Source organism: Triturus cristatus, chromosome 11, assembly GCF_964204655.1.
Source record: "Triturus cristatus chromosome 11, aTriCri1.1, whole genome shotgun sequence".
In the NCBI taxonomy this organism is placed as follows: Eukaryota; Metazoa; Chordata; class Amphibia; order Caudata; family Salamandridae; genus Triturus; species Triturus cristatus.
Genome location: NC_140594.1, coordinates 311784936 through 311794381, shown reverse-complemented (window position 1 = coordinate 311794381; position 9446 = coordinate 311784936). Strand labels below are relative to the sequence as shown.

The 9446-nt window shown below is 46.8% G+C and overlaps 1 pseudogene; it reads right to left on the bottom strand.

Annotated features, from left to right (window-relative positions):
* Nucleotides 1–1007: 1007 nt before the first annotated feature.
* LOC146784107 (small ribosomal subunit protein uS7 pseudogene) lies at nt 1008–7621 on the bottom strand (annotated as a pseudogene).
* Nucleotides 7622–9446: the final 1825 nt, after the last annotated feature.

The following is a 9446-nucleotide window of genomic DNA, read 5'->3' as shown; positions in this document are numbered from 1 at the left end:
TCGCCGTGACACGGGTGAGCTAACTCGCTGTTCGTTTGTGTATCTGCCTTGTCCTCTTCTTTCAGACTTTTTTCCACCTAATTTATAATTATTTCTTTACTCGTCCCTTTTTCCTACATTGTTCCACGAAACATACCGTTCTTTCTTTACATGTGTCTTTCAGACAAGGCCCAGATCCCAGAAGTAAGCCTGGAGCACTCCACGGCTTCAAAGGGGGTTCTGCTGGTAGGTCTACTGCCTTGGTGTCTGGACAGAATGCATTCAGAGGTTGTTAGGGACTTGTTAACTTTCTTGGCGCAAAGAGGGCATGTGATTTTAGTGTGATGGATTGATGGAACAGAACACAGTTCCAAGAACATATCATCACAGGATAACAGAGAATCCAGTCTGCAAAATCTTCAGTCTTTTGTAATATGACATACAGTTGTAATATAACATAGCATAGAATAATATAACAAATGAAGCAAATGTCAATTAATATGATTGCCTTTTCCAAGGTATTTTCTTTTGTACAGGAATTTCACTGTTAACACAAAGTAGAAATGCCATAATAAGCCTTTAAGAACAAAACATGAATGTTCTAACCCTAATCCCAGTGACTCCAATTATTGGGGTGCCATACAAAGTAGGAGGGCGACTATTAATCTTTTGGGCTTAATGTTAAGTCAATGGCACATAGATATATATAAAGTGAGTATTCAGCACCATGGACAGCAATTTTTTTTTTTAACTTTTATTTTTTTGGGCAGAGTTTTATATAGCGCGAACTTGACCCGAATCGGGTATCAGAGCGCATTACATAGCACCAGTTACGTTACATGAGGACACATTCATTCTTTGTTAGGCACGGGGAGATTAAGTGATTTGCCCAGAATCACAGGATGTTCAGCATCATTGCCGAGACTCGAACCCGGTTCCCCAGATTCGAGGTCGAGCGCCCTAGCCGTTAGGCCAACTCCTCTCTGTTACATTTATTTGATAAAAATAAATTAAACAAAACTAGCTGCTTACTGGTTGGGTTTGACTAAACATTCCAACTCATCTTTTTATTCTTAATTAGGAAGGAGTTGGAGGAGCTCTTAACAGTGTTGATCAGTTCATTACCCACATTCTCTGCAATGGTTCCAAGGCCACAGGCCCCCTTTGTGGAGCAGCCATACTGCCTGTTTGACTTGAGGGCGGGGCAGCACATCCACAGCCTATCTCATCACAGCCCCGCACAACCCACATAGGTGGAGTCTTCTCAGAGAACGTTGTTGATGATTGCTTTCACCAAAAGATCTCTTCAGTCCGTGGCTAGATGATCTCAAAGGCGTGTTTCACGATGTGCCTGATCAAAGGGTTCTTGCTGTTGTTGCGATCAATCATCATTATTTAGTCAGTGAGCTGCTCCACAATTGGATACTGGAACTTGAGGAAATGCTTGATGGCACTCGGTACAGAGCTGTGGGGGCAGATAGTTGGCACACTTCTAATTGACAGCAATGTAATCCTGCAAGAAAATGTCATTTGTCTGGGCATGTTTGGTCCTTAGGCGATGGATAGGAAATTCTATGCCTTGTTCCTGAAATCATTCCTCATTTTTAACTCATGAGAAACACTCCTCGCCAGTGGTGAGGCACTGTGCACCGAATCCAGGCAACCCTGAGTGATACTAAAAGTGGTTGCTGATAACCAAAGCTCTCAAGGGGTAGCTGTGGAGAGCAGCTAAGGCTCATTCAGGAGGGTGTAAAGTGGGTACATTACCACACAGTCAGTCAGTGAAGCTTACACACAAGAAAGAAGCACACCAGTGTTAGAAAAATACCTTGAATTTATTATACGCCAACACTAAAACTACTTTGGTACTTTGGTATATCTACTACCTAGGGATTGCAATACACAACAAAATATACTTCAAAACTGTTAAGTAAAGCACATAAAAACATGTACCCGATTGGGGAGGGGGGTACCATCTACTAAGTAAATGGAATGCAAGGTGAGTACCAAACCAAGACTAACACCCAAGGAACTAGGGGCCAGGGGGAGCACGGAACCACCACAGGTAAATACCTAAGAGTTACTAGGTGCCTGTGTGCAGAGGTCAAACCCAGGTCAGTGTCCATAGGATAACGTGGGGAAGTTAATTTTGCAGTTTTATTGTTTCAGGACCCTTCCCAAAGGACACCAAGAAAACCAGTTGGAACCACAGAGGCTGGAGGAGAACCCCACACGTGGATACCCAGAGTAACAGGATACCTACACCAGGGAGCCCGGGTAACCAGGTGCAAAGTTGTGTCAGAACAGCCCATTGTCGTCAAAGGGGGAACTCGGATGTACAGCTGCTACAGAGTCTCGTGGAACAGGTCGGTGGAACCCAGATGTGGATTCTGGATGAGGAGTACCTGGAAAAAGAGGGGACAGAGTCCAAACTACCCAGAGGTGTCCAGGAGGTGCAGGCGAACAATGCCAGCCCTTGTCGGTGGTACTTTACTGTAGCACCCTGGTCTTGAAGCTGCAGCTATGGAGGCCTGACAACATTGCAGAGGCACAGGAGACATCCATGGGTTGTCCCACATTGGTTGACGAGATGCAGAAAAGTGAGTGGCTGACAGGACCACCAACAAGCCTTGGCAAACGCGACATATGTGTTGCATGAAGAAGTACTTAGTTGCAGACCAGCAAAGTCTGAGGAACTCACTCAGCAAGGGTAAGTCAGGGCTGACCCTCAGCAAGTAAGAGGGCCATCAGGAATCGATAGTGACTTCAGGAGGACCCTCTGGCAGCAGCCACATGGAATCACAGGGAAGCATCAGCAGCGCACAGAAGATGGAGGCCCACTTCACAGGAGATGCAGTGGGGACATCACTCTTGGAGCTGTGTGATGCTTGAGGCTGGGGCTTTTCAGAGCTCAAAAATCTTCAGTCAGGACAGACAACAAACTTTGGAACGGTAGACAGATGCTGTGCACAAGGATACAATTCTGGCATGCTGGAGAGGGATTGAAGTCCCCCAAGTTGCAAGGAAGACAGATCAGTCGTCTAGAGAGCCACAGAACCACCACCTATGTTGTAGAGCCATAAAGTGTCCATGGGACAGCAGGAGCCACACACCCACCGCTGTCATCAAGGTGCCTGCGGCTGCAGGGGAGTGACTCCAAGGGAGTTTCCTTCTTGCTATCTTGGAGCATGCAGAGTCATATGGGACTCAGGAGGATGCACAGCCATGGAGGTTGCAGAACTTGGAAGAGCACGGAGAAGAAGTTGCAGTAGGAGCCTTCCTACCAGAAGCAGTCATTGTCTTGGTTCCTGGCTCAGTCCAGCAGCAGAGTCCAGTGCCCAGCAGCAGAAGAGTCTTTAGACAAATCTTCAGGCTAAGCCAATCAGTTCTTGAAGATGAAGTCCAGATGAATCTAAAGACCCAGCACCAGAGGAGCCCTTAAGTAACCTAGAAAGGGGGGGGGGGGTAGAACTATTTATGTGGTGACCCACCTATCAGTGGGGGGGGGTGTTCAGGGATGCTAATCTGATCGACTAACCAGTCAGATGCTCGAGGAGCTGGAGAGGGCGTGGTCACTCTTCTGTCCTTTGTGTAGTTTCATGCCAGAGCAGGACCCAAGGGCTCCTGGACTGGGGAAAACTGGTTTATGCAAGGAGGGCACCAAATGTGTCCTTCAAAGCAGCCTGGAGGTGCTTGAGAGTCACCCCCACCCTTGCTGAAGACACCAATTTCTAAAGGAGAAGTGGCTACACCTCTCCACTACAGAATAACATTTGTTCTGCCTTCCCCTGCCTGAGGCAGGTCAGCAGCAGGAGGGCATAACAGTGTCTGGGGTCTGCAGCAGAACAGGCTTGCACGCAGATCCTGCAAGGCTACACAGATAGACATGGGGGAGTCCTCTAAGGAGCCCCCAGTACATGGTATCATGCAACTAACACTGGAATCAATGTAGTTGCAGGATTCCAACTTGTTTGATACTAAAGATAACTGGGTTCGGTGAAGCTTTTATTATAGCTGGACATCTCAACTTTGCCAGTGTCGACTACATATCTTAAAATGGCTACTCAGCACTTATAAAGCCAGAGAATGTACTCCTGGTTTGTGGGGTTGTCTGCTCATGCAAGGGTACCCTCACACTTAGAGCCATGCACCTTGCCTGTGGGCTGTAAGGCCCACGTTAGGGGTGACTTATAGGTTTTAAGTGCAGTGACCAGCATATAAGGAAAACCTTATATCTATAGTTGAAGGGACATGCACCATTTCATGCAGACTGCAATGGCAGACCTACAGACACAGTTTGCATGGGCTCCCATTGGTGGCACAATAAATGCTGCCGCCCATGGGAGACCCCGGTGTACCAATGCCCCAGGTACCTTAGTATCATATATAAAGGGACTTGAGGGGGTACACCAGTATACCAATTTTTGGGGTGTACAAAGTAGTTACCAATTAATTGAGGAGGGGAAACGCAGACACTGGGGTCCTGATTAGCAGGATCCCGGTGTACTACAGTCAAAACACACTGAGACCAGGCAAAAAGTGGGGGTAACTATGCCAGAAAGATCCTACGTTTCTACATAACCCCCTTCCAAACAAAAGAAGATAAGACTAACCTTACCCAGTTGAGTCTTCGATTTTTAAGTGAAAATATCTGGAAAGTCCCTCTGTGTTGGCATGGTCCCTTCCAGGTCTTTGTTACACTGAATGGTCCATCCCTTATAGGGAAATTGACCACCTCAGAAGTTTAGGATTTTTACCCTTCATCTGTTTGAGCCATAGGAGGGTCTTGTGGTCTGTCTGGACAATGAAGTGAGTGCCAAACAGGTATGGCCTCAACTTTTTCAATTCCCAGACCTCTGCAAAGGCCTCCCTCTCTATAACTGACCAACGTTTCTCCCAGGGGGTCAACCTTCTGCTGATAAAAGCTACTGGTTGATCGATCCTGGCCCTCTTCATTGAGTAGTGATAACACTGCTCGTATTCCTATCGCAGACGCATCTGTCTGAACAATAAATTGTTTAGAGTTGTCAGGACTCTGCAGAAAGGGAGCTGAACACATGGCCTTCTTCAGGGCAACAAAGGTCTCTTGTCAATTAACTGTTCAATTCACCTTCTTAGGCATCTTCTTAGAGGTGAGATCATTGAGGGTGTAACAAAGGACCGATGTTCCTTAACAAATCTTCTGTAATACCAATTCAAGCCCAGAAAAGCTCTGACCTGAGTCTGGGTAGTGGGCGCAACCCAATCAATAATGGTTTGGATTTTGCTTTCCAAAGGTTAAACTTGGCCTCCACCAACCAGGTGACCCAAGTATACAACTTTTCTCTGCCCTATCTGGCACTTGCTGGACTTGATAGTGAGACCTGCCTTCTGCAGGATCTCAAATACGCTCCTGAGGTGGACCAGGTGATCCTGCCAGGTGGAGCTAAAGACAGCAATATCATCTAGATATGCTCCGCTAAAGTCTTCCAGACCTGTCAGAACTTGATTCACAACCCTCTGGAATGTGGCAGGTGCATTTTTCAAATCAAAGAGCATTACTGTAAACTGGCAGTGCCCACCAATGGTTGAAAATGCAGTTTGGGATTTGGCACCATTTGAGAGCCTGATTTGCCAGTAGCTTGCAGTCAGGTAAAAGGTGCTGAGATACTTGGAAGAAGCCAGTGTATCAATAAGTTCATCTGCCCTGGGGATGGGCATCAGTCTTAGTGACTGCATTCAGGCACCAGTAGTCTATACAAAACCTAATTTCTTGATTTCTGCCCTGGGATTGGTTTGGGCCCCAGGACTACTAGACTAGCCCATGGGCTGTCTTAAGGCTAAAAGACACCCAAGTACAGCATCTTCTGGGCTTCTTTCCTGATGCAATCTCTAACATGGTCAGGTTGCCTGTAGCTTTTACTCTTGACAGGCAGACTATTACCTGTGTCCACCTCATGGTAACACCAGGTAGGCTGACTGGGTGTCAAAGAAAAGAGTTCTGGGACCTGAGTGAGAACCTGTCTGCAATCAGTTAGATGCTGGTCAGTGAGGCGTCTGCCAAGACTAGTCAATCAACTGAACTATCAACTGGGTTGTGTGAGAGGGTCACTTTCTTTCTCCTTACTCCCATCAGCACCCATCAGCAAGCTCATGTCAGCCCTGTCAAAGTAAGGCTTCAGGTGATTAAAATGTTGCACCCTATGGAGACTTCTAGGAGTACCTAGTTCCACCAGGTAGGCAACCTCACCTTTCTTCTTTAAGATGGTATGGGGCCACTCCACTTGTTTTGGGGTGCCCTTGGGGCCACAGGCTCCAACACCCACAGCTTCTGCCCTGGCTGGTAAACAGTCAAAGCAGCCTTTTGGTCATGCCATAACTTCTGAAGTTCTTGGCTGGCCTCCAGGTTTTTGCTGGCCTTATTCGTGTACTCAGCCATATGTGAACTCGTGGCCTAGCACCTAGTCTACGATGTCTTGCTTCAAACGTTTGAGAGGCTGCTACCTTCCCTCTTTCTCTAGACTAAGTCTTGACCCTTCTCCTCATGGGAACAGTCCAGCCCGAACTGCCAGGCCAGTTCCTCCCTGGATCGGAAACAAGCATCCTAGGACCAGTTTCAGGGTATCACCCCTTATCAGGCAGGCTAGCTTGAATCCAGTGGCACAGCGAGCAAGGGACCCATGTCTGGGCATACCCTTAGCCACTTAGGGCAAACATAGCAACCACAACAAGATGATGGATGGAGTGCTGAAGTGATGGATTTAACCCAGATCTCTTGACTAGGGGTGAGTGTTTGAAAGTTTCAGCACTCCGTCCATCATCTTGTTGTGTTTGCTTTGTTCGCTCTAAGTGGCGAAAGGCATGCCCAGGTGTGGGTCCCTTGCTCGCTCTGCCACTGGATTCAAGCTAGTGTGGCTGATGAGGGGGTGATAGCCTGAAACCGGTCTTAGGATTCTTGTTTCCATTCCAGGGAGGACCTGGCCTGGCAGTTCAGGCTGGGCTGTTCCCATAAGGAGCAGGGTCAAGACTGATTTGCATAACGCTGGGTCCAACCTGGCTTGGCATGGTGAGCAAAAGAACAATGGATTTAACCCAAATCTTTTGACTGGGGGGTGAGTGTTCGAAATGTTTCAGCACTCTGTCCATCATCTTGCTACATTACTACTATGTAACCAGCCTTCCAGAGCCTTAACTGCAGAGTCTATAAAATCACCCAAGTCTTGTGAAGTGGCTTTATGAGTATCTCTAAATTTAGTTGTGTATTCTTCACAGGTAAACCCTAGCTCTTCAATGAGTGCATCTTTCAATATCTGGTAGTTGTCTGCATCCTCTTCTCTAACTGCCAATTTGTGTTTCTGCCTTTGTCTGCATTAGGGAGTCACAGAATAGCTGCCACCTGCCTCTGGGGGACCTTTTGGAATTTACAGGCCCTTTCCAGTGCAACAACCCACTTGTGGATGTCACCGACAGTTTGGTAAAGAGGGACTAGCCTGCTAAGATTCCTAGTGCCGAAGTGTTCCTTCCTGACTCTGTAGTCTCTAGTGCTGTCACCTTGGGGATCTAAATCCAAAGTCTTCCTTTCTCTCTCCACCTCTAGGGATTCCCTATCAAGAGACAGCTGCTCCCTCATCAGTTTGAGATTTGCCTTCTCAAATCCAAGCATGCTCTACTCTCTATCTAAAGCTTCTCCCTCTATGTTAGAGTGGATGGACCAAGCATGAGATGCTGAGGAGAGTAAGGATGAGGAAGGCCTGTTCCTCATAGGAATCCTCTGTACCAACCCTGGGGGAGAGAAAATGGGCCTACTACTATGACCCCCCTTCTGTACCATCAGTAACTCCCTCTACAGGTGTAGGGTTGTCCATAGGAGTCTCGCCTGATTCCTCATGGCCATGTCCAGAGACAGATCCAGTAGTACTAGGTACCCCTTGTGCTTGTCCTGTAGGGTCATCCCACCCACCAAGGTTTCCCTCATCTAAGTGCCTCCCAGGATTCTGGATGTCATCTTGATAGAGTATCTCTAAGAGATAAGCCCCCTGTTTGCCCTAGCGTCAGACTTGATCGACCAATAAAAAGAGGAGGGAGACTGGAAATTATTTACAGGAACCAGATTATAGGTAGATGTGCTGCCTCATCAAAAGAGGACTGTGAGGCACTATCGTACTGTTAGAAGTAGCCAAAAACAAATCGTTTAGAGAGTTACTCATCTATCGCCCTCCTTGCCAGAGAAGCAGATTTCTTAATTCTATTATTACACAACTAGAAAGCTTGGTTTGTAACTCAGAATTAACGATTCTGGGAGACCTAAATTTCCATCTTGACCAAAGGGAAGATAAAGGCTCTAGAGACCTCTTGCAGACCATGAATAACTTTGGTCTCACCCAGATGATACAGACTCCCTCTCATACAGCTGGCCATACTGTAGACGCCATATTTAGCTACCATGATTTGGTTGCCAACCCAGAGAGTTTTCTTCTCCCCTGGTCCGATCATGCTGCCATTATCTTTGAACTCAGAGACACCAAGATAACCCCAAATACTAAGCCGCCAGACAGTCCAACTCTCTATCGAGCTTGGGAAAACCTAAACTTTAGCCATCTTCAGACCCAAATATCAGATGATTTATCCCCACCTTTACCTGACCCTGAAACATCTACCCAGGACCACCTGACCTGGCTTAACCGTGCCCTCACAAAATTCGCCCCCTGGAAATCTATTAAATGCAAGAGGTCAAAGCCCTCCGAACCCCGGTATACAGAGGTACTCTGGTTAGAAAAACGAAAATGTAGAACACAGTTATGTTATGTTATTCTTTATTTGTAGAGCGCACATACACCAGATTGGTTTCATGGCGCTACTCTAGTGGTGTTGGTCTGAGATGTTACTCGTATGCTTGTCTAAATAGCCATGTTTTTAGGAGTCTACGAAAACTCATGAGGTCTGTGCAGGATCTAATTTCTAGAGGCAGGGAGTTCCAGTATCTGGGGCCTAGTATGGAGAACCTTGTTCCACCGAAACGTTTTAGTTTAAAGGGCGGTGTAGCCAGAAAATGCATATGGGCAGATCGCAGGTTGCGGGTTGGAATGTAGCTTTCAATCAGATTGTTGATGAATTTAGGGTTTCTACCATTCAGGGACTTAAAGATCATACATCCCACCTTGAAAGTGCATCTCTGTGTTATGGGGAGCCAGTGTAGCTTCCTCAGAAGAGGAGGGACATGTTGACGCCTGTTTTCCTGAAGAATCAGTCTGCATGCCTGGTTCTGTACTAGTTGAAGACGGTGGGTGACATGAGCAGGAATGCCGAAGTATGGAGAATTGGCGTAGTCTATATGGGATATCACCATAGCAAGAACTGCCTGTATTTTTGCTTCCTGTGTAAGGAATCTGCTAATTTTCTTTATTTGTCTTAGTTGGAAAAAGCATGTTGAACAGCATCGTAGTCTGGAATTCATGGACGGATGTAGCAGAGTTATTGATAGAGAACAC